The sequence below is a fragment of the Vicugna pacos genome, chromosome 27, assembly GCF_048564905.1.
Source record: "Vicugna pacos chromosome 27, VicPac4, whole genome shotgun sequence".
Taxonomy (NCBI): Eukaryota; Metazoa; Chordata; class Mammalia; order Artiodactyla; family Camelidae; genus Vicugna; species Vicugna pacos.
In genome coordinates, this window is record NC_133013.1 from 9285773 (window position 1) to 9311776 (window position 26004).

At 43.5% G+C, this 26004-nt stretch overlaps 1 long non-coding RNA gene across 1 annotated transcript; it reads left to right on the plus strand.

Moving 5' to 3' along the window:
* Window positions 1-650: 650 nt before the first annotated feature.
* LOC140689838 (uncharacterized) lies at window positions 651-24571 on the plus strand. Its single transcript, XR_012064974.1, has 3 exons — window positions 651-785; window positions 11387-11481; window positions 24102-24571. It is a non-coding gene; the product is annotated as an uncharacterized lncRNA (long non-coding RNA).
* Window positions 24572-26004: the final 1433 nt, after the last annotated feature.

Consider the following 26004-nt stretch of genomic DNA (forward strand, 5'->3'; position numbering starts at 1 on the left):
CTGTGCCAATCTCAGCCAGTCCTTGACATCACTGTAGCCTGGCCAACAGCTCGATGGCCACCTTATGAGCAACCCTGAGCCAGAATCATCCTGCCCAGCCGCTCCCAGTTCCCGACCTGGAAACCCTGAGATAATAAATATTTGTTTATTTGAAGCCTCTGTCATGCAGACATAGATAACTAATACAGACCGGTTCTGGCTCGAAAATCCTCTCAGCCTACACTCCCTGCAATGTATTTGTCGCATTCAGGAAAAACCTGATTTATAACAATTGTTGATCTTCCCCCTCCCACCTCCAGTCAGAATCCATAGAGAGAGAATACAAAATGTGTCAAAATATATTTTGGAGTAACACTATTTATTTTATTTGTGTTTGTAAGCGTTCCCAAAGCTTTGTTGATTTTGCTTCACTGAACCCTTTATTTCACAAATGAAGGTGGAAATACAGATAAATTAGGTGATTGGAATAATGCAAATGTTCTGCACTTTCACAACATTTGCATTTCTTCAGTGGTGAATAAGAATGAGATACAGACTTGCTTTGTTTCGCTCCAGCTTCATCTTGAGAAATTTGTCGCGAGCCCTGGTAACACTCGCATGTATATTCCTAGGCGGCTAAGAGCCCACAGAAATCCCAGGGGAGGGGAGTACCTAAGACAAGGCAGACAGTGACAAGAAGGGACAGTGCAGCCTGCTAAGTCACCTCCGGAAAAGTAGCTGGGGAGAGACAGCTGGGCAGTGGGGCTGCCACGTCAGCCTGGTGTAAGAGAAGACTTGACAGGATGGTAAGTGACAAGAAGCGATTTTCTGTTAAAATGAGAACAGTCCTATGACAAACAGGGGAATGGGAAGAAAATTAAGAGTGTGGAAGGTATGCAAAGGAGGCCTGTGTCTCCTCTGGCTGTGGGCATGAGCCCAGGTAGCTCCCCAAACAAAAACAAACAGCTGATGACTTCAGGAATCTGGGTCGATAACCAGTGCAGTAATGAGTTTGGGAAGATTGTAAAAAGTGGCCAAGAGGGAAGGAGAATGCCTGAAACTGGTAAAGCACATGGAGAGGTCTGTTTTACTCACTAATGTAGCCCTAGATTTGGTGCCTCTCTGAGGAGATCATCAAAATATTTTACTGAAAGGTTTACGGAAAGGACATAAGAGAATGGGAAAACAAAATTAGGAAAAGAGGCGTAGATGGGCAGGAGATGACCCTGGGAGGTTGAAAGTGTGTTCCTCCGAAAGCATCTGCTTCATCAAGTGGGATGTTATTGCAATACTTTCTTATTTAAGTAATATTGACAGAGAACCCCCATCTTGAACTTATTAATTCGACCATACAATTATTTGATCAAAAAGATCGAAATGGTCTTAATTGGATGGGAATTTTTGGAACTTTTGGGGTTGCTACCAGATAAAGAAGAAGGTTGGACCAAATATAAGAGGTCAGAAGCCAGAGGGAGGAGCTGATGGGATCCCTAGCCAGCTGGTCAAGTCTTTCAGGGCACTCAAGACCCAAGGGTGCTTTGGCTTGGCTGCTGCAAACTTACTACAGATTCAAGCAAGTCTGGCTGCTTCACCAAGATCACCCAAGCAGATTCTTAGCTCCTCTCAACAGATCCCTTTCAAATTCAAATCCATAGACCACACACAGCTGAACACATTTTGCTTTTCTATATGAGTTTTTCCCTTGTTAATGGAATAAAGAAATGCTTGGGGAATAAATAACAGAAAAGCAAATCAAAATGGAAATACTAGGGAATGAAATTCCGGGAGATAAAGGAACTTGTGCAATTTTTTAGTGTATTAAAGAGCAATTTCTCCCCCTTATGTTTACACACAGCATGAAGATGAATTTTTCTGAAAATGTCAAATCCCAGAAGTGAGAGGGAATGAAAAACTGAAATGTGGAGACCTAAAGCAAAAGGTCCAGCTATTCAGACATGTGGGGAGTTTTCTAGAAGGAGAAGAGAGAGCCAACGTTGCTAAACTTAGGGGTCTGTCCATCCCAGATGCTTGGTGATTGGACATTAGGCGGTCCAAGGTGGCTTCGAATTCCTGAGGTCGGCACTGCTAGCCTGACAGAATGTATGAGAGTCCTCTGCTTGGTGTCATGATGGGGGTGGTGAGGGAGCCACTCCCTACATAGGTGGTCAGGGATCTCTACAGACATAAATGGGGAAGATGAGCTGGTGAGGAGAGATGCAAGGTGGCTTTGAGCAACTGGAGTCACTTGGGGATTAAAAATATTGTAGGATAATTTTTTAAATGTACACTCTAACTACAGATAAGTGAGCTTTGGTTGTATTATGAAATGGCAATTTTTTAAACTGAACTATAGTTGATTTACAATATTGTTTTAGTTTCAGGTGTTCAACAAAGTGATTCAGATTTATATATTTTTTTCTTTTTTTAGATTCTTTTCCATTATAAGTTTTTACAAGATATTGAATATAGTTCCTTGTGCTATACAGTAGGACCTTGTTGTTTGTCTATTTTATATATAGTGATGTGTATCTGTTAATCTCAAACTCCTCATTTATCCCTCCCCCTCCTCCCTTTCCCCTTTGGTAACCATAAGTGTATTTTCTGTGTCTGTGAGTCTTTTTCTGTTTTGTAAATAATTTCATTTGTGTCATTTTTTTTAGATTCCACTTATAAAAGATAAGTGATATTTGTCTTTCTCTGTCTGATTTGCTTCACTTAGTATGATAATCTCCAGGTCCATCCATGTTGCTGCAGATGTCAATATTTCATTCTTTTTTACGGCTGAGTAGTATCCCATTGTATATATATATACCACATCTTTATCCATTCTTCTGCTGATGGACACTTAGGTTGCTTCCATGTCTTGACTATTGTAAATAGTGCTGTTATAAACATTGAGATGCATGTATCTTTTCTAATTAGAGTTTTTGTCTTATGAAATACCAATCTAGTTGATATTTTAAATATCAACTAAATACCCATTTCCAGGCAGTAATCTTCTCTTCTGAAAGACATTGAATTTAGAAACACACTTATAAAACAGTGAGATAAAAATCAGATACATTCTAAATAATGAAAATATGTGATGTGTAAGTAATACTCCTGGAAGCCAAATAAAGATGCAGCTAGAGGAAAGACCATGTGTAAAACCATTAGCTCTTCTGAGATGCTCCACCTGTACCATTCTTCAGGGATGATTGAAAAAAATATTGGCATGTGCCTTTCCATTCTGATTAATCTAGGAATTTACCTTAGAACAGATATCTTCATGTCATATAATAGAATTGGAAGCAATTAAAAATACTTTTCTTATAATGATTTCACCCAATTATCCATCATTGCTAATAATTTACTTACAGAAAAGGAAGTCCAGAAAAGAATGATTGCATTCTACTGTCATTCATACTATCACCCCCTAGTACTTATAGTTAAGGGTGGAAAAGCCACCACCACCAACTTTGAGGATGTGGTGAAGATCCAAAGAAGTACTGTACACAGCTGGTGAAACAAGAAAACATAGGATGTCCAGGAACTAAACCAAAAGGCATGGCAGCCTAGCAGGAAAACTCAAGCCTATAAATACCCAAGACTGGGGCTGGCCTCATTCTGGGGTAGTTTCAGCTTCCCTGTCTTCATAAAGTGGCTTTAGTAGCTTGTGGATAGCAAAAGATAGCTATAGCTCAATTTGGTCCTAAGTAAGTTTTGAGTTTCTGAAGTAGGTTTTGATTGAAGTGTGGAAGAGCACAAATCTTCCCATTATCACAAAGTAAACACACCTGGTTCCAGTATCAAGCTCATGGAATAAAAGCTAGCCAGTAGCCAGAGCCTCCCTCATCCCGCTCTCAGGCACTACCCCTCCCATTAAAGCCGTAGACTGGTGTAGCCATTATAATAGAATCACATGGTACCGTACGCATTCTTATGTATCTGACTCCTTTTATTCAACACAACAGCCAAGAACTGGAAACAACCCAAATGCTTAGCAACAGAAATAATGAGTAAGTAAATTGTGCTCTATTCATACAATGTTCTACAACACAGCAACCAAAATGAATGACCTGTTGGTACCTGCAGCAGCATGGATTAATTTCACAAACATATGTTGAGTGAAAGAAGCCAGACTCAAAAGAAAATACAATCAGAAGCAAACAAAACTAAGCTGTGGGATTAGAAGTCAGAGCTGTGGTTCCCTTTGGGGATGATGGAAAAGGTAATGTCCCAGGAGTTTTTTTCAGGATTTTAAACTGTAGCCACTATAATGAGTTAGGGTTTAGGGTTAGGATTGAGAGTAGTGTTAGGATGTTACATTGTCCTGATTACTGATGAGGTTGAGCATTTTTTCATATTAGCTACTCTTTGGGGGCATGTCTGTTCACATCTTCTGCCCATTTTTCTGTAGGGTTGTGTGTCTTTTGCTCACCGATTTGTTTCTTACATGTTCCAGATACAAGTCCTCTCTTGTATCTGTGGTTATACCTCTCTGGTTATATGTACTGCAAATCTCTTCTCCTGCTCTGAGCCTTGCCTTTTCTTTTTCTTAAATGGTGTCTTTTCAAAATTGAGATATAATTCACCTTCCCATACCATACATAAACTACACCTACTTAAAGTGTACATCTCAGTGGTTGTTAGTATACTGACAAGTTTGTACATCCATCACCACTATCTAATTCCAGAACATTTTCATCATCCCAATAAAGAAGCCCCTCTCCCACTAGCTTTCACTTTGCCTTCTCTCCTCCTGTGCTTGCCAACCACTACTCTACTTTTTATCTCTATAGATTTGCTTATTCTGAACACTTTGTAGAGAAAGAATCATACAATATATGTTCTTTTGTGTCTGGCTTCTATCACTTAGCGTAACGTTTCCAAGGTTCATTGATGTTGTAACATATGTCAATATTCCATTCCTTTCTATGGCTAAATACTATTCCATTGTATGGGTATAACAAATTTTGCTTATCAATTAATCAGCTGATGGACAATTTGAGTTGTTTCCACTTTTTGCATGTTATGAATACTGCTGCTATGAACATTCATGTACAAGTTTTTGTGTGAACAAATGTTTTCATTTCTCTGGAATTTAAAAATAAGAGTGGAATTGCTAAGTTTATATGATAACTCTATGCTTAACTTTTGGAGGAACGGCCAAACTTCTCAAAAACAGTGTAACCGTTTTACATTTCCATTAGCACAGTACAGGGGGTTCCAATTTCTCCACATCCTTGCCAACACTTGCTTATTGTCTGTCTTTTTGGCTATGCCCTCTTAGAGAATGTGAAGTAGCATTACTTTGTGGTTTTGATTTGCATATTCCTAATGACTTATGATGTTTATCATCTTTTCATGTGCTTGTTGGCCATTTGCATACCTCCTTCGAGAAATGTTAATTCAAATCCTTTGCCCATTTTTATTTTTCATTGTTGAGTTGTAAGAGTTATTTATGTATTCTGGACACAAGTCTGTTATCACATGTATGATTTGCAGACATTTTCTCCCATTCTGCAGGTTGTCTTCTCACTTTCTTCATAGCATCCTCTGAAGCACAGTTTTTTACAATTTTAATGAAGCTTAATTTTTCTGTTTCTTTCTTTAGTTGCTTGTGTTTTGATGTCATATCTAGGAAAACACTGCCTAATCCAACATCATAAAAATGTGGACCTATATTTCCTCCTAAGAGTTTTGTCATTTTAGCTTTAGTCTACCATCCATTTTGAGTGAATTTTGGGGTACGGTGTGCGGTAGGGGTCCAATTTCATTCCTTTGCATGTGGATACACAGTTGTCCCAGGACTATTTGTTGAAAAAACTATTCTTTCCCCCATTGAATTATTTTGGCATCCTTGTCAAAATAATTGACCAAAAATATAAGGATTTATTTCTGGACTCTTTCTATTCCATTGATCTAAATGGCCATCCTTATGGAATACCACAGTGTCTTGAATGCTGTAGCCTTGTAGTTAGTTTTGAAATTAAGAAATGTTCATCTTCCAACTTTGTTCTTCCTTTTTAAGATTGTTCATGCTATTCTGGGTCCCTTGCATTTCTATATCAATTTTTGATCAGCTTATCAGTTGCTGCAAAAAAATAGCTAAGATTTTGGTAAAGGTTGTGTTGAATTTGTCAATTTGAGGAGCATTCCCATCCTAACAACATTAAGTATTCCAATCCATGAACATGGGATGTCTTTCTATTTATTTAGGTCTTCTTTAGTCTCTTTCAATGGCATTTTTTAGTTTTCAGTGTACAAACCTTGCATCTCTTTTGTTAAATTTAGTCCCAAGCATGTTACTCCCTGTGGTGCTATTGTAAGTGGAATTGTTTTCTTAATTTCATTTCTAGGTTATTCGTTGCTAGCATATAGAAATACACTGAATTTTATACATTGATCTTATATCCTGCAACCTTGCTGGACTCATTTATTATCTCTAGGAGGTTTCTTTGGTGTGGATTTCTTAAGATTTTCTATGTACCAGATCATGTCATCTGCAAAAGAGATAGTTTTACTTCTTCTTTTCCAGTCTGGGTGCCTTTTATTTCACTATCTTGCCTAATTGCCCTGGCTAGAACCTCCAGAACAATGTTAAATAGAAGTGGTGAGAGTAGGCATCCTTGGTTTGTTCTTGATCTTAACAGAATCTTAGTTCTTTCACCATTTTACTGGTGGGTCTTTCTACTAATGTAGAAAGCATAGTGTTAGCTGTGAGGTTTTCATAGATGTCCTTTATCAGATTGAGGAAGTCCCCCCCCTTTATTTTTTCTAGTTTATTTAGTCTTTTTATCATAAAAGGTTCTGAACTTTTTCAAATTTTTTCCTGCATCTATTGAGATGATCATGTTGTTTTATTTTTTATTTTATTAATATTATATTGATTGAGTTTCTTATTTTGAACCAACAGTGTCCTTTGATGAACAGAAGTTCTTATTCTTAATATAAGCCAATTTATCAATCTTTTCTTTAGGTTTTATGTTTTTGTATCCTGTATAAGAAATCTTTGCTTATCCCAAGATCATGAAGGTACTATCCTATTAATCTTTCTTATGTTTTGTTGTTTTACCTTTCACGTTTAGATCTACAACTCATCTTGAATTGATTTTTTGTGTCGTGTTTATAGAGATCAACATAAATTTTGCCCATATTGATTTCCAACTGACCCAGCACTATTTATTGAAAAGATCATCCTTTCCCATTGCTTGGATGACCAACGTATCGCCCTTGTCACAAATGGAGCATGTGTGTGTACTTCAACACTCTGTATTCTGTTCCATTGGTCGTTTGTCTGATCCCCCTCCAATGCCACACTCTCTTAATGACTGAGCTTTATAACAAGTCTTGATGATGCTGCAGTGCAGGTCCTCTTATTTTCTTTTTCTTCAAGATTATCTTGGTTATTTTTGGCAGGTTATATCACTGTATACATTTTACAATCAACTTGTGAATTTACACACACACACACACTCTGGAATTTATACTGAGATTACATTGAGTCTATAGGTCAATTTTGGAGAAAACTGACATTTTTAGAGAGACTGAGGATCCATATGAGTTCCTAAGTAAGGAATTTAAAGCCTTGTCTTTTCTATAATTTTATTTATATATTTATTTATTTTAATATTTATTTATTTATATTATATTGTTTAATTTTTTTTTTATTTTGGCAGGATATTGGGGGAGGTAATTAGGTTTATTGATTTTTAGAGGAGGTACTGAGGATTGAACCCAGGACCTCATGCATGCTAAACATGTGCTCTATCACTTGAGCTATACCACCCCCCTATAATTTTGTTTAATAAGAATGAAGATAATAATAAAAATAACAACAGCAACAATAGCTGACATCTTAAATAATTCCTATATGCTGGAGTTTGGGCTAAATGCTTTATGGGTTTTACCTTATTTCATTATAAAAATTTGCCAAAAAATTGTGAGACCTCCCTGAAGAAAGCCATAACATTTTGTTAAAGGCATAAAAACAATAGTTGAACAAATGATGAGGCACAGCATGTCCTTGGGTGGGAAGAATTAATCATCATTAAAGTGTCAATGGTTTTCAAATAGATATTCACCTTCAATTAATTCTAATCAGAATATCAATGGTGTTTTCCTAGAGCTGTACAAAAGCATTTTAGCATTTATATTAAAGAAGTTCTAAATGTTTTAGAATTGACAACAAAAATCTTTAATTTCAAAAAAAGAATATTAAGATAGAATTGCCTTAACAGATACTACTTTGCAAAATACAAATGTAACAATTTTTTCAAAACTGTATAGTTTTTTATTTGTTTGGCTCACAAATAAGCTTACAGATCAGAAATCCAGAAAGTTGAAAAAAATCTAAGTATACTCAAATCTACTCCAAAATAAAGAGCATTTTTGTTTCATGGAGAGAAGATAGTTTATTTAATTAATGCTTTTGGCCTAATTGGTTATTGATCTGCAAAGAAAATGCCTCCAACCATGAATAAAATCATTATGAATGGATTAAAACTTGAAACAAACATAAAACAAAAAATAATGGGATAAATTTAGGAGAAAATTTGCATAGCTTCAAGACAGAGGAGAGGAGAGATACTTATGCAATACAGGGATTCTAGAATCCATGAGGGAAAAGATAAACAAGTTTGACTATAAAAAATTAAAATGCAAAAACAAATTGGGAAAAGTATTCGCAACTTTTTTGACTGATGAGTTAATATCCCTAATACATAAGGAGCTATTGCAACTGATTAAAAAAAAAAACTCAACCCAATAGAAACATGAGCAAAGGATATGATTGGCAATACATGGAAGAGAAAATAAAAATGATAAACAAACCTTTCAAAAGCGCTCCAGACTCTACTAGACAAGGGACTACAACTAATATCAATGTGATAGTAGTTTTTTTTTTTTTACCAATCATATTGGCAAGAATTTAAAGTCTTCAAAAGCTCATTCAGTGCTTATGAAGATTTAGAGGAAACAGACCATCTTATACAATGCTAGTGGAAGGGTAAAAGAACCTGGTTGGTAGCATCAGTTAAAAAAAATATATGTATACACACACACACCCCTTTAACCCAGCAAATGCATTTGGTGGATGTAAAACTTCAAAGGACATATGTTCACAGATGGCCTCTTGCAGTTATTGAAGAATAAGTTAGATCTGTTGTATGGAGTGTTTGGGATGTCCAGACCATATTTAAGTTGAAAAAGCAAGTTGTAATGTTATAGACCCTTTTTTAACTGAAGTATAGGCAGTTTACAATGTTGTGCCAATTTCTGGTGTACAGCATAATGTTTCAGTTATACATATACATACATATATTCGTTTTATATTCTTTTTCATTATAGGTTACTACAAGATACTGAATACAGTTTCCTATGCTATACAGAAGAAACTTGTTGTATGTCTATTTTATGTGTAGTAGTTAATCTCTGCAAATCTCAAATGAACTCCTAATTTATCCCTTCCCACCCCTTTTCCCCTTGGTAACCATAAGTTTTTTTTCTATGTCTGTGAGTCTGTTTCTGTTTTGTAAACACATTCATTTGTGTCTTTTTTTTATTTTTTAAGATTCCACATATGAGTGGTATCATATGGTGTTTTTCTTTCTCTTTCTGGCTTACATCACTTAGAATGACAATCTCCAGGTCCATCCATGTTGCTGCAAATAGACTCATAATACTATACATTTAAATAACATTTATTGTGCAGTAGGGTCAGTTCTAAGTGATTCACAGGTATTTATTTACTCATGAAAACATCAGGACCAATGAGGCTGTGCTCCCATCAATCCTGGTTTATTGATGTGGCACCAAAAGTTCACACAGTAGGTGTGCGCTGAAGCTGGGATTGGAACCCAAGCCTCTGGTCCGTGTTTGTGTTTTTAACCTTTCTGGAGTTCCACAAGTTGATCCCATTTTAAAACATGGTCCAATTTTAAAGAAAAAGAAGGAAAAAAGAAGCCTCTATAGATGAAATATTTTTAGTGAGATGTGTGATATGAAATAACTGCAGGCAGTTTTCCTACGTTTTAGTGCATTCTTTCTGTTGTAAGGATCACTGATTCTCATTGGAATCATCTGGGGAATTTAAAAAAATGCTGACGCCTGGGCCCCATTCCCTGAGATTCCGATTTAATTGATGTGGGATGTAGCCTGTGCATCAGAGTTTTACAAGCTCCCAGGGTGATTTTTAATGTGTAGCAAAGTCTGAGAACCACTGGCATCGATAGCTTAGGTCTGAAGCCCTGTTTCGAAAAAGTTTGCCACGGGATCTGTGAAGCTATTTTGCAATTGTCCTGTTAACCGCTAGATGGAGTCTTGTCCACATGACACTAATTCAGTGACCAGGTTTCTGCAGGACTCTTTGGGAGGCAAAGTAGGAGTAATCCAGGAAGCATGGAGAGATTGCAGGGACCAGATCTCTGACCAGGTATTCTGCCAGGCTTTGGCCTCACACCGTATTATGCAGTTAACGTACATCTTTGCAAAGTTCTGGGAAGAAATTCTCATCACCTTTCAAGCCTGACTTTCCCTCAAGTCAGAGAGACACACTCCTTAGTTTCTTCTTGTTTCTGTGTCTTTTCTTGGACATGAATTACAGAAAGTCGTTCTTTGCGGAAAGGCCACACTCTCTGTTGTTTGGCTGCAAGGGTAAAATTGGATGACGCTCTTTGGAAACTCCTAATGAAAAGTACATAATTGACTGTGTTGTAAGTAGCCAGGAGGGCAATATTTAAACCTTGCTTCTAGATTTAGATTGGTGGTGGAAGTAAATTGGACAGTCAGAAGAAAGTTGTTCAATTAAGATGATTCCCATCCCCCTAACACACATGAGTCTGATTTTTTCCAGAAAACAGGTATTTCTGAGCTTAATTTTTTTCCTTTGATCTCAAAATAAACACCAACCTGCACACTTCTTGGTCATGCACTGTTGATTCATTAAAGAGCCATATGCTGATTTCCTGTTAAGAGCTTAACTCATCGTGATTATGGGCAAAGTCAAGAAACAATTTAAGGAAATAGTTGCAAGAAAATTAGGCTCAAAACTAAGTGTAATTACAGTATCAGTGTTTCCACTATTTGGACTTTTTCCCATTGGAATTTATAAATAATGTTCTTTGTAAACGCACAATTTTACATGTTTCCTAGAACAAAGAACTCCAACTCAACAAGGAGTGAGATGGAAACTATATCCCAGAGCAAGGAATTAATGTGAAGGCCTTGAGATTTCTTCCATTGCTATTCACTCACAAAGAAGATTATAAACTGTGAGGCCCTGTAGACCATCCTACCAAAAACCTGTACCTAAATCTATGCTAGTCCAGGTTCTCCAGAGAAAGCAGAACCAACAGGGTATCATATACATATGATTTATTTTAAAAAAAATTGGCAATTCCTTATAATAAATTTCTCCACACTATAGAAGCTGAGAAGTCCCAAGATCTGTGGTCAGCCAGCTGGAGGCCCAGGAGAACTGATGGTTTATATTCCAATCCAAGTCCAAGTCCAAGTCCAAAGGTAGGAGAAGATCAATGCCTCAGCTTGAAGACCATGAGACCAAGAGAGTGAATTTCCCCTTTCTCAGCCTTTTTTCTATCCAGGCCTTCAATGAATTGGATGGAAATCCAATAGCTTTCTCAGAGTGTGTTCTATGGACTTCTAGTTCCTTGGGACGGAAATTAGAAACTGTTAGTACAGGCAGTTAGGTATCAAAGAGTCCCAAGGTCAAATAAGTTTGTAAAATCCTGGGTAACATAGCTAAACAGATTTCTTTTCTGCAGTCCTTCTCAAAGCCTTTAATATGTTAATGGGCTTTGCGATTATCTAAGAAGAGGTGATACTTTGTAAAGCTTTCCAAACCTATTTAACATACTATCTTGTTTGGTATTAGCACCTCTCCAATTGCTGAAATAGTGCTTTGTAAAGTACCTCAGAGCAGAAACAGTGTTTTATCTGATTTTGTACCCCAGGGCCTAGCTCAGGGCCTGCCAAGCAGAAGAGACCCAATAAACATTTGAGGGTCTATTAAATGAAATGATGAATAATGAAGTAGTGATATGGCCAAACCATAAACAAATTTTGCACAGGACTATCCTGAAACTATGGCAAGGACGTCCAAGCCCACTCCCAGGGGCCAGGAAATCTGAAACAGGTTTTGAGGACCCTGGAGTCAGAGCTTAAGCTGTTGTCATCAGGGAAGATGCCACAAAGGTGAAATTGCTCGTTCTTAGTGAAGTGGATGCTGCCTGTGACCTGCCCATATCCCCTGTTTTTCCGAACTGCTGGCATCTGCATTTCTGTCTGAGGTTTTTGGGTTTTTTTTTTTTTTTTTTTTTTTGCTGCAAGAGCCAGTTTGCTGTCCACTCAGCAGGCCCTGGGAGCAACTCTCATCAATGATCAACTGGGGTTGGTGTATAGATACCCCAGCTCCCCACCCCTGGTTGGGATAACTCCGTATTGCATGTTTCACCTCTCCCAGAGAGGTCCAGGGGACTGTGCTTAAATGGCACACAGAGGCAACTTGATAACCCACCGTCTCCTCCCATCCTTGCTTCACTTCCCCACTCCCCTCCTAGGTTCCCCTGGGATCACCTCTCCCGTGCCCTACTTGCTTCTGATCTTTGGCTCACACTGTGCTTCTGGGGAACCCCTAAGACAGTGCTTACCTCTCTGTGTACTCTTTCCTGTCTTGACTCCGCCTCAGCTACTGGAACCCCTGGAAATCCTCCCTCAATTATTTCTTAGAGTCCTCAAAGGGAAGCCTCACATTGACCCACAGTCCCATGTACCAACTGTAGTCATCAGTGCATGTCCCAGTCACACGTGTTCAGTGGGTATTAGACTCGGCAGTGAACTTGGTCCTGTGCCAGGCACTGGGGGTACAAAGGTGAAACGAGGCTTGGAGCCAGCCCTCATGAAGCTTCCAGGCTTCTAGGGAAGACAAGCACAAGGCACATTATCACACAAATCAACGCACACCGATAACCTTTAATAAATGCTGACAAGTCAAACCCTGAGGTGCCATGAAGAAGAAGGACAGGAGGGTCTCATCCAGTCATGGGTATGAGGACGGCTTCTCAGAGAAATTGAGCATATTGTTGAGACACGAAGGATGAATAGGAACTGGGTAGGTTTGAAGGGGGTACGGTGGGGAGACAGATCCAGGCAGAGGGAATAGCATATGCAAAGGCCCTGAGTCGAGGAGTATGCTTCTGTCTACGCCAATATTCCTGATAGATGGGAGTCCCAAGGTTCCTGAATCCATCAGTCCCGCCTAGGGAACAGGAGCAGGATGGTGGGGGAAAGGCCCCCTTCTTAACTCTGCGCCACCCTTTGTCCTGTGGGACCCCAGACAACTCCGCTTACTCCCTGAGGCTCACGAATGTCCCTCCTGCAGACTGGCTCCATCCCCTGTTGTGTAGACTGCTCACCAGTTCCTGTCTCTGCACGAGGATTGCCCTCCCCAGGTCCCTAGGAGATGGGCTTGCTTTGACCAATGAGATGTGAGCAGAAGTGATAAAGTCCACTTCCTAGAGGAAGCCTTTGCGAGCTGGGGCACAGCTGCTGCGCTCTTTCCCCTCTCATCGCCCTGGCAACTGGCGATGTTCCAGACAGGAACAGCTCTGTCTGTCTGGGATGACTGTGAGACATCAGCTGACCCTTAGTAATCATGTAACATAAGCAAGAAAGAAACCTTTGTTGTTTTAAGCTACTGAGATTTCAGGGTTCCTACTAGAACAGGGTCTAGCCAACCCTGGTGGATAAACCTGTGAAAACTGCCCCAGGGAAGACCCACCCAGCACACACAGGCCAGCTACACAGTTGTGGTCTCTGGGGCTCGCTGCGTTGCATTTGAATCCTGGCTCTGCTGCCTCCTGGCTCCGAGACATGGGGCAAGTTGTTCAAGCTCTTTCTGCCTCTGCTTTTCTGTCTATAAAATAGTGAGACTCGTATTTACTGCATATTCTTGAGAGGGTTATATAAGTTAATTCATGTAAAGAGCTTGGGAAATCGCCAGGCACAGAGTAAGTGCTCAATAAATATTAGCTTTAATATTAATATTTCTTAAAAAAACAAGCAACAGTTGGACGCCGCAGGTGGCCCACATCCCTCCTTAGGAAAAATATTATCCAAAGGAAACCTCGCTGGCATCTGGCCTCCAGGAGGGGCAATCCTCTGTATCAAGGGAGGCAAACTCAAATGTCTCCAAGGAGCCAGCGAGTGGCATCAGTGTGTTTAGCTCTTTTTTTTATTATTATTATTATTATTTTTCATGTTTGGTGGGGCCTGGGTACCAAGAAAAACTCAAGTCCACTATAACAAAACCAATGGTGCAAACGAAGTGACAGGTGACAGCTGGTGCTCAGCTCCCAAGCTGAGGGGCTGTGGCTAATGTAGGTGAGGAGTAGGGAAGAGGCCGTGCCCCATCCAAAGGAGCAGCTGGAGCCATCCTCATGCGGGTGCAGTGATCTAGATTTTCAGAGTTCTCTTTCTCTTTTTTATTTAAGGCTCATTATTAGTTTTTTTTTTTAAACACAAGATTTTTATTTAAACAAGTCTGGATTCAAATCTTTTTTTTTTTTTAATGGAGGTACTGGGGATGGAACCCAGGACCTCATGCACGCTAAGCACGCCCTCTACCACTGAGCCACACCCCCTACCCCCATTCCCCAGGGTTGTCTTTTTAAGTAGGAGATTCAGATTTTTTAAATGTGAACGCATTTCTTTTTAAAATGCTTTTTTGGGGCAAATACATCATGTTAAAAAGTTAGATGCAGTCAGTGATTTGCATCTGCTGTTTGCAAGACCCCCCCTCTTGCATGGGTCAAACATTCACATCACTAAATGTTTTAAGTGCTTTTTAAAATGGCTTGTGTGGAATCTAGGCAGCACTTTCCCAAAGATGTGCCTCTACCTCCCGCAAACATAAAATCACTCCCATTTTTTTGAAATGGCTATGTTTCCAGGATCCACCAATGTCTCAAAGTTACGCAGACTTTGGTCCCCGTCTCAGTCTGAGCTCAAACCAATGTGAACATGGTCAATGCAGAGTCAGCAGCCTTTGGGAGGAGCAGCTTGTCTGGGCTCCTGGCCTCTGCATGGGGGCTGAGCGGAGATGGGGCGGCGTGAACCTGCCCTGTATCTCCACCAGTGCCATACCCTGCTCAGGGCCACTATTTGGAAGATGAAGGGTTTTGAGGCAACTTTGAGGGGGTGACCCCCCACTGCAGCCCTAAAGCCATGCTGCCTGCTGTCCTTTTGTCCATTTGGAATCTGTCTGTGCCCCCCTCCCTCCCCAGCCCCATCAGTGTTCAGCCGACAGCAGGTGTGTACAGTTCCCGGGCTGTGGGCTCCCCACTCCCTTTCTGCTCTCCCACATGATGGAGAAATTCCAAGAGTTTAGGAAGTCACCCTGCCCCATCACTTGTCTGTCACCCTTGGCCTGACGTGACCGTGATTTCACATCAGGCACAGTAAAGCAGCGGCATCCTTCAAAACCATTACCAGTGACTTCTAAGTTGACACCAGGCAGATCACTGAACATTTTTTTTTTGATGATTCAGTCTCTTATCTGTAACGTAGGTGTAATAATAGCACCTTCAGAAAGTCGTGTGTCACATAACTCATTAGCATTTCCAGAACCTGGTGAGCTTCTCAGGGGGAGAGATGGTTTACCCCTGCTGCCCTCCACCCTGTGATCCTGTACGTGAAGGTCTCTCTTTTCTGGTAGCAGAATGAGGGAAATGATTTTGAGAAACGTGATTTAAAACACTTCACGGTGATGCATGAATACTTCACACTGCTGTCAGTTTTGCTCACTGCAATTTATCTTTCCATGTGGGTTTCTCCAAACAGAGATGGCAGATATTTTTTTTTCCTTCCCAATCCGACCTCAATTCCAATTCCAACCTTTGTCTAATTTTTCGCTTGTGATCTAAACACATAGCCACACACAAACATGGGAACAAATTGGTTTTTAATCACACAGAAGATGGGAAATGGGGTGGGGGGGTGCTTTACTGGGTAATGAAGTGTGGAGAGCCTAACGTTCCGAAAGAACAAAAAAACCTTTCTAGAGACATTTTTTCCCCCAGAATCATCCTCATTAATATTAAAAGACATTTGCTGCCACTTTAAGAGATGAAGCTTTGTAACATGTCTGTAACTAGTGCAGAACAAATTAATTTATTTCAGGTGGGCTCCCGGCAGCAGCTGAGGGAAGCTCTTGCTCATCCCTCCATCTTCCCAGCAGGTGCACTGGGATGGACTCTTTCTTCTGTGGGAACTTTGGTCCTGGCAAGGGCTTGTTACCCCCAAGGAGAGAGGGTCAAGGTATTCTAGCATCTCTTCCAGGCTCGCACTGGAGCAAAAGACTTGGGCTTTAAGCACAAGATGAGGATCTGATTATTTCTATATTCTTTTGTTACTCTCCAAATATCCTTGGCCCTGCACTTACAAGAGTGGGTGTATCAGAAGGCCAGGGTCATGGGAGTTAGGGGTGGGGCCTGTCCACACATGCTTGCCATCCCCTGGTGACCAAGAGCACAGAAATGGGCCTGGGCCAGCAGGGGTCAAGAGGCCAGCCAACTCTGGGCAACCATCCTTCATTAGAGCATGGTGCTCCAGCTACCAGAGCTCTCTAAACATCCACTTATAAAAACAGCAATGCCCTGGCCAGCACACTGGCCAATCCAGTTCTGATCAGTCAGATGATGTCCCCTCTGACTGGCTGGTGCCTGTGCCTCCTGGATTATTCAATATTTTGAATGTTACCCCTGCCTATGGGCATGGAAGAAGTAACGGTTCCCAGGCATCCGTGTGCATGAGCTCATTAAACCACATGGAGTTTTACTCTGTAGAAACTGCTATGCTCGGTTTCACAGGTGAGGAAACCGAGACTCCAGTTAAGTCATTTGAGATCACTTAGTCAACCAGCGGGAGAGTCAGGACTCTCCTCTGTGAGGCAAGACTCCAGGCTGGCTTGCTCATCCTGGCGTTCCCAGATCTGGCACAGTGTTAATACTCAGTAAATATCTATTGAATGAATGAACTGAAGAGTAAATAGCTGAGTGATCATCCACAGGCCCACATTTTTCCACTTCCTGGTGCTGCATCCTTGGGGAAGAAAGACACTTCTGATTTCTCATATTTTTGCCTCCTCCTCTAGCCCCTGATATCTGAGAACCCAGCTCAGAGCAAAGCAGACCAGCAGAGGCAGCACCTTGCCCTTTGCTAAGAAAGATGTGCCTTGTTCCCCACCATGGCTCCCATTTGAGCTCCGTTCACCCCTGAGGCCACAGCCGCTCCAGCAGCCCTGCCACAGATGGGAGTGGCCAAGCTCTGTGTCTGTGGTATGTCTCTAAGTCTCAGTTTCCTCATCTGTAAAATAGGAAAATAACATAGCTTACTGTGCAGATTGGGCGAGACCAGATTTCTGCAGGATTTAACCTGGTGGCCCTGTTATATTAACAGTGGAGGTGCAGAAAAGGTTTTTCAGAATGTGTGTAGGGGGATTCTCTGCCCTAGTCTTTCTACTTTTAAATATTTGGAAATGTGATAATTTTAAGTAAAGGGACCCATACAGGCATCTCAGTGATGCATTAGGACTTGTTTCTAAGGGAAAGGCAGGTAGAAGCTCTTCTAGGGCTCAGGGCTGGTCTGGAAGGGAGACCTGTAGGAGCAGGCAGGACAGGGAGTGGTACAGAAAAGCCAATATTTCCTTCCTGCGCTCAGGAGGTTTATCAAGTTCTCAGCACACAGAAGCCTGCCCTGAGGTTCCAGGCTGAATCCACTAAACTGACAATGAAAGCCCCATTGTTGGGAATCCAGAGAATTAAGAGTCTGATAATGAGAATGTCCTCATTCATCTCTTATCTGTCTTGGATTCACGTTCATTCTTCCATTCCCACCCACTTCCTCAAGCCATTTCTCTTAAACCTCTCCTCTGATCTACCCTCACTGCTCCCTGCCATCACCATCTTACAGGAATAACTTCATCCTTGGCCCTTCCTTTTTGACCCAAAATATTTCTGGGCTCCATCCCATCCCTGCTTGCCCCAATGGCTATCCTCCAAATGTATCTGACAGGCTCGGAGAAGGGCTCTGGGGCAGTGCTTCAGGCTGTCCATCAAGTACTTCCCGGTCTTTTTCTGGGCAATGATGGGATTGGAGTTAGCCATGTAACTTGCCCTGTGACACGAAGTTAGCTATGTGACTTGTTTTGGCCAATAAAATGTGAGTGAAAATGATATGTGTCACTTCCAGGCAGGAGATTTAAGAGCCAGCAAAGCTCCATTTGCCAAGCTTTTTCCCTCTACCATGCAGCTGGCAACATTCTGGCTAATGATTTCTCTGCCAACCTGTGTCCTGGAATGAGGTTGATTCAGGGAAGAGACCCTAGTCTCCCAACAATGGGCATGGAGCATGATTGAGAAATAAATCCTCTCTGTTTTATGCCACTGAGATGTGGGACTGTTTGTTACCACAGCAGGACCTATCCCAAACTGACTGATGCAGATCAGATTTCAAGAGAGGAAAGGCTGTTAGAAGACGTGACCAGGTCGTGGCTAATGGTTGATGACTGGCCTTCCCCTCTAGGGTCCTCTGAGATGGAAGCAGAGGTGGGGGGTGGGGGGTGGAGCACAGCCTCAATGAGGGGGCCTCGTTAACAGTTGTTACTGCACTGATGGGAAGACTTTAAGGGGTCAGTGTGGAAGACGTGACTGAACATGGCTAGGCTATGAGACAGGATAAGACGGGGTCAAAGGGTGGCTTTGTTTTGTCTTACCTCCACAAGCCAATGTCACAGTTCCCTGCCCTTGGGGTCTACTCCCAAACTCACACCAGCACCCATCATCCCCCAACCCATACTCCCCACCCTCTACCAGGCTAGAATTTGGCTAATCCCTTTAGATCCCAGACCATGATTGAAATTAGGATGGACATTTCATGCACCATTTTTCCAAGAATCAACCAGCTTCCCTTTCTACCAGTGCCTTCCACCTCTCATGTGGTAGTAAATATATAAGGTTTCTAACATTTTGGGTCTTTATTTTTATAAACTCACATAGAGTAAGATGCTGAAATCCTAAGTGTACAATTTAGCAAATTCTCATGAGGCCAAGACCCCTGTAATCATCACTCAGTTGGTAAATTCTTGCAGGATGCTAACTTGGAACTTCCAGCCGAGGCACGGAGGCCCATAGAGGCTGCATTCCAAAGTGGCGAGCAAAGAACCAGTCCCATGACTCTCAAAACCAAGGCTCCCGGGAGAGTTTAGAAGGATCGAGTTGTTGGATATTAGAGAAGATTTGTAAAGAGCATCTCTTTGGAGAAGACTGAGCTATTGTACTGACAACCCCACCCAAGAGAGGAAGAGCGGAGCTGCCTCCTCCCTTCCTCAGCCAGGAGGGAAGGGTCCGAGGGACCACATGAAGTGCTGGACTTGTGTTCCTTGCCATAAAGGGGACTCAGTGGACTGACTGCTTAGGAAGTGTTGAGGACAAGGGATCAAAGTCCAGTGGGATTGTTTATCAGTGATCCATCCGTAGAAAAACTACCTTGACAAGGGACTGAGTTCAGCACAGTGCCTCTGGGCCCACCAACAGCAGCCTTTATTGTAATTATTCTTGCCCTTGGATTTGAGGCCTGGTAAAGGGGTATATCCCTCCTGGGGAAGGTTTCACTGCTTCATGGCCATTTATTGGCTAATTCAGAGCTGGGTCTTTGTTCTTAGAGAGCTGTCATTCCAAGCACAGCAGGGGCACCAGCTGAGATCTGAAGGGAACAGATCTAAACATCTCTCCCACCACCCATCTCTGCCTCCAAACAACCACCCTCCGAACTTCTTACATTCCATCATTCACCCTCCTTTGGGTATTACTCTCAAATCTGCTGGTGACTACCCTATGGATTGGTTAGGCCCTTGGATTGCTCTGAAATATGGAATCTGATGTTTTTCTTCTGGGCTGCCTAGCATCCCACTGCCTTCCTTTCCAGGGGGTTCCCCACCATGGGAACCTAGTCAATGGGAAACATGCAGGGATGTGCTGGAGTGAGATTCATCAGCCCATTGGAGCCAAGATTCTTAAGTCCTCAGGAAACTTTTGAGCTGGATGTTAAATGGTTGTCAGATAAAAATCCGTCATGGTGGGAATGTTTGCACCATAGAAGTCATCAAATTGCCACAGATCAGAGCTTTTCCCACTGGAGAGCAGATTGTTAACAATTTGCCAGCCCACCGCTGGGCATATCAGTTGGGCTAAGCCAACTGATCCCATCTGAGGCTCTGAACCTTGGATAATTGATCCAAGATAAAGGAACAAGACGGAATCCACTTAGGCAGCGGCCTCTGGCCATAGCAGGGGGCAGTGCCCGGCGAGCCCTGACATGACCTTGGACTCTTCCTTCTGCCTGACTTCTTTTGTTCCTGCCCAGTTTCCAAGACTCCTTCTCCTACCTGCCCATCAATTCCAAGAGCTACCCGTTCTTGCTAAGTCAACCAGAGCCTGCCCCTCCCGAGGATTCTGCATGATATAGACCAGTGATCACCTGGAGGCCCCCAAAGAGGGAGAAGCAGTTTTCATGTTGATTTCCCAAAGGGAAGTGGTGCTTGGAGCAAAGCAGCCCTGGGCCCAGGCAACACAGCAAACATTTAGGGAGCACCTACTCTGTGCCAAGAGGCAGATATCTAACAATTAATTATGCCATTAACTCTTCTGTGGTTTGCCACATCATCATGAGTTCATACCAATCTATTGATAAATATTCAAACTCTGCAGTGGACAAACTGCTGGGCAAGATACTAAGGGATGTACTGAAAAATGTCAACAATCTGCACCCCCCTCCCTGACTTTTCAGTTTAGCTGGTGACATAGGTATGTGCTCACGCAGCTGAGTATCTGACTGCACACAAGTGCTCACTCGTAAGAAGGGTGAGGAGCTGCAACTTCCAACATGAAGGCTCAGGGAAGGCTTTCTGGAGAAAGTGGGATTTGAGAAACAGCCTTGACAGTGGTCTCGCGTGTGTATGTATCAAGAAATGTTATTTCCTTTATCCACTTTTTAAAAAGTAAAATAGCATTGTTATTGGAAAATAACATCCATTCATTTCCAGAAAGGGTTCAGCAACATCCAGAAAACATACCTGTGAAATTAGCCACCTGCAATCCCACCACCCACGGGTGACCACAGCCAGCACGGCCCCGCGCCCTCCTGCACAGCTGCGTGATCCTGTAATGCATGCTGTTGTGCAACCAGCTGTTTTCACTCAACAATACGTCATGGACATTTTTTTCCATGCCAATTATCCCCGATCTACATCACTATTTAAGTGGCTGGAGAGTATTCCGTTCTACGGATGTGCTCTAAATTCATCAAATCCCCATTGATAAACATTTAGTGTTGCGGTCAAGGGCACAGACTCAGGAGCCCCACAGTCCAAGCATAAATCCTGGCTCTACCAGCTGGGTGATCTTGAGTGGAAACCTATCCTCTGACTGCAGGTTCCTCCTCTATTAAACAGGGGCATTTATAATACCTGCTGCAGAGGGATGTTGTGAGTAGTTATTTGTAAAACGTACATAACAGTTTCCAGCACACAGTAAATGCTCAATTAAGGCCAACTGTCGTTCCCCATTACCTACTTAGGATAAAACTTACAACTGGAATGAAATAGTTAAACGTTAAATATAAAGTCCTAATCAACATCGTCCAATTGCCCTCCAGAAATGTCCCCTCCACTGCTGGGCAGGAGGACCTGTGGTTGGTAGGAGGCTGAGAGGGGGACAGTCACTGCACTGGAGACCCTCCCAAGTCACCGGCAAACCAGCCAGTGAGGTCTCCCCACTTGCCCAGCCTTCTGGGTGGCATTGTGGAATACAAAGCGGGAGGAAAGTAACAGCAAGTCAGGTCAGACTCTCTCCCTTTGATTTCTAGAAGGAAAACTAGAGTTGAGGCCATATTCAAAAATATAGGTCAAATCTTGGTTTCTGTGGTTACCAAACACTGTCAACCCCCCTCCCTCCCTCCCTCGGGGGTGATGCCAGGGTTCCGAGGCCTGGCAGCCGGGACTGGCTCCCCTCGGTCTGCGCCCCCCGCCCCGCCGGGGCCCAGGGACCCGCCGCTCTGCTGCCCCGGGGGCCCCAGAGAGTCTTCAGGGAGTGCGGCAAGGGGGCGGGGCCCGCGGGTACCCTGCCCTCCACTTCTTGGGGGGCAGGGGGCTTGGCCGTGCTGCCGATGGGGCTCGGGGTCCCCCGCACGGCGGCCCTGCCCACTCGCCCGCCCGGCTCCCCGTGCCCGCTGCGGCGGGGAGCGCCCCGCCTGGGCATGGGCCGTGCCCGCCCGGAGGAGGGAGGAGGCCGGCCGCCACGGGAACAATGTGGTCGGTTGTTTTGCGGACTGTCAGCCTCGTTCCCGGATCCTCCTTTCCACGCCCCTTGGCCTAACCGCCACAGGCCCGGCACGCAGAGGGAAGAGCCCCCTTATTTGGTCTTGGAAAGAAAGGGGAAAGGTTATCCTCAGATGCCTGCGGCGTTGGGTCATCGGCCGGCAGTTTTTGGCCGGCACCCGGGAGCAGTGCCGACGCCCGCCGGTAGGTGGCGGCACCGGGCAGCGCCTCGCGGAGCTGCCCGAAGTGGTAAACAAGCCCGCAGGTTCCGGTACCTCGATCTCGGGGTCCTCTTTTGTGTGCGCGCTGGGAGGGAGGTGGGGGGTGACCGGGAGGGGAAAGGGGGAGGGGGCGCCAGAGGAAAGAGGAAGAGCGGGAAAAGAAGAAAACAAAGCCTTTTTTTATGTGACAGTCAAGCTTTCAAAATCGGAAAATAGGCTTCAGTTTGAGGGTGTGACTTTGCCGTGTGGATTTCACGTGAACCCTTTTGCGAGTGCACCAGGGGATGCGGGCTTCAGGTTTACGGTCAGCGGGGCGGCCGGGATGCAAATTCCTTTAGGGACCTGAATAAGGTACTAGGTGAGGATTAATTAGTACCAGTTTGGAGGATTCCTTTCCCCTCCTCCCCTCCCCCAGCCCTCCCGCACTCCCTCCCTCCTTCTCCCTCCCTCTGCCAGCCTCTCAGGTGTGCTGCGGAGGTGGAGCGAGCCACTTGCCTTCTAGTGGCCAGAGCGGGATGGAGGCGGAGGTTCCTAAGCGCTAAGCACGCACTGACCCTCCCACCCTACCCGCAAGCTAGGACTCGTCCTCGCCATTTTACGCGGAGGTCACGCGGACAGCAAGTGGCAAAGCTGGGATTCGAACCCGTGTCCTTCACACTTAAAAGCCAAGCCTTGTCCCACGATGAAGGACACCTTACCTCTCCAGGGCCTCCTCCAAATAAAGCTCATGTAATATGTATCATTCTCCAAAAAGTTCTTTTAGAAGAACCAAAACAATGTGATTTGAGTTGCTTCAGCAGAACAAAGCAAAAGCCACTACCGTGCGGAGGGGACGCTGATGGGTGAACCTGCTCTCCCAGGTGGGAAGGAGACCCGAGGTCAGGGCGGGGTGGGGTGGGGGGCCGGAGCTTCTGCCGAGAGGCTCTGGGGGCAGCATCCTGCTGAGGTACCTGTTGCTCCACAGAGGGCTCCAGAGAGGGGCCTGCTGGGCGGGAAGCTGTGTTAACTTTTATTTTCTATTTTAGGCAAGTTACAGGCAGCCCTTTTGTTTGGCTGAGCGTCCCACAGGCTCCCCCGCCCCTGCCCGTCGTTCCATCTGCCTCCTGGGGGGCGGGGGCGGGGGCCGGGGGGGAGGGAGGCGGAGGCGGCAATAATTTTCACTTAGAAGACCTGTTCTTCATCTGGAAAGAAATTAATTTTCCAAGCCACACAATTATAGGCAACTTTTAAAAGAGTTCCTGGAGTGACAGTTTCACGCTGAGCTTAAACGGTGCCAGTTTTTCCTAAAAAAAAAAAAAAGTTTGTGTGAACAAAGTGAAATCCAAGAAATGTGGTTTTTTTGTCTATCTCTCTCTTTTTCATGAAATAGTAAAAAAAAAAATTTTAAGAACTGCTTCTACCCGTTTTGGGGGGTTTCCAGGTTTCCAAGAATTTACTTAACTTGCTACATCGTATATTTCTGTGGAAAAATTACAGCAAGAATCTCTCTCAGATCATTGCTTTCCAGTCATTGTTTTATTGGTTCCCAGATTCCGCAAGAACCAGCACTGTCTGGGTTTGCCCTGACATTCTGGAGCCCGCGTCCCCATCCCAGGAACCAGAGGAATGAGGCAGCCGTGGCTGTGGTATTGTCCTGCCCAGATGTGCTGGCAAACCCGAGTGTGGGGTCCTCTGAAGCCCTCAATCTGCACCTCACTCTGCACCTCGCTCTGCACTTCATTCTGCCCAACGTAAAGCTGTCCCCACATCTTGATTTGGGTCCATTCAGTTGCCTGGATTCTGTTCTCTGATTAAGCCTTGAGGCAGGTAGAGCCCTGCCGCACCGTCATCTCGGGGACCGCCCTTTTTGGAGGGGCAGTGACACCCAGCCACCCAGAACGGACTTAGGGAGCAGAGCTATGCAGCCTTGACCATGCTCCTTAACCCCTGTGCCCCAGCTCTTGTGAGAATTTGATGATTTCTTCATATGTGAAAAGCTTGGGGCACAGAGTAGGGCGCACCTCCCAGGGTTGTTGGGAGGGTCAGCTGGAATGATGCCTGTAAAACCCTTAGCCTGGGGCCTGGCACCCAGAAGAGGCCCAGGAGATGTTTGGTGAGTGGTATAATTAAATCCTCCTGTTTGAGGGTCAGCTGTATGCTACAGATTATTTAAGGCTCTCTGCACATGCACTTGAATCCTATGGAAAACCTAGGATGCAGATAAAATTATTGCATGAGAGGTGGGTTTAGTGTATTACCCAAAGTCACACAGCTGATATGGGGCAGGACCAGGATCTGTCTGACTCCAAAGTGTGTGCCCTTTTGATTATGGGCAGCCTAGGAGGAAAGAAGAAGCTATAAACAGTCCTATGTGGTAAGCTGAAAGATCTTCACGAGAAGGGGTCATAACTGACTCCTCAGTATGAGTAACTTGCTATTATCCTTGAATCTCTGGGGTGACTGTGGAAGATAGTGACATATGCTAATCACATGTATAAATATAAGTACTAGTGGACAGTAGCCACCTTTGGCTCTCCTGATTGTCCTCTGCCTAAATTCCCAAAGCCTCGTGGGGCCCTTCTAAGCCCAGGCTAGAGATGGGTCTATGTACTGGCTGTATGTACTGCAAAAGATAGAAACCCAACCCAAACTGGTTTAAGCAAAAAAGAGATATAATTGTCTTATGAAACTGATAACAGAAAGGTTCAGCTTCAGGCATAGCTTGATCCAGGAGTTCAACAATATTATCCAGATTTGGTCTTATCCATATCTCAGGTCTGCTTTCCTCCATGTTGGCTTCTTTTTCAGGTTGGCTTTCTCACTGACTCTTTTTGGCCCTCCAGGCCCAAGAAAACTTGGGTCCCTAAAAGAAAAATCATGGTTCTCTTTATTAAAAGAGGTAGGGGTGCTGACAGGCAAGAACAATAGATCCCCCCCCCCCGCCTGTGTAACACCATCGGTCAGAAAGATGACAGAGAAAAAACTTTAATAGTGGACATTTCTGCCATAATGGATACTCACAGACAGGCAGGGGAGGGTAACCAGAACTGTCTTCAGTTACACAGAGGACCCAGGAGGACCCAGGCTCCTCCTGTTTTGAGTCAGGCCAGCTGATTCTAAATGATGGAATAAAACCTTAATGTGTTTGAAGGTCTTTAGAAATCTTTAGTGTCCTACAGTAGCAAAATGCCTTAGCAATATAACATATAAAAATATAGATATAATACATAATAAAATGCTATTCCAATATATATACAAATATATGTAAAAGTATATATGTACATATATACTATTATAATATAATGTATAAATTAATGTAAAAAATGCAGTGAAGTCCTACTGAGCTAAAGATCCCTGTAGATTCTTAATGAGAGTCACCAGGCACACAACTATAAATAAAACATTACAATCCACAGGGTGGATGCCGGGCTGTTGACTAGGCTGGTCACAAGC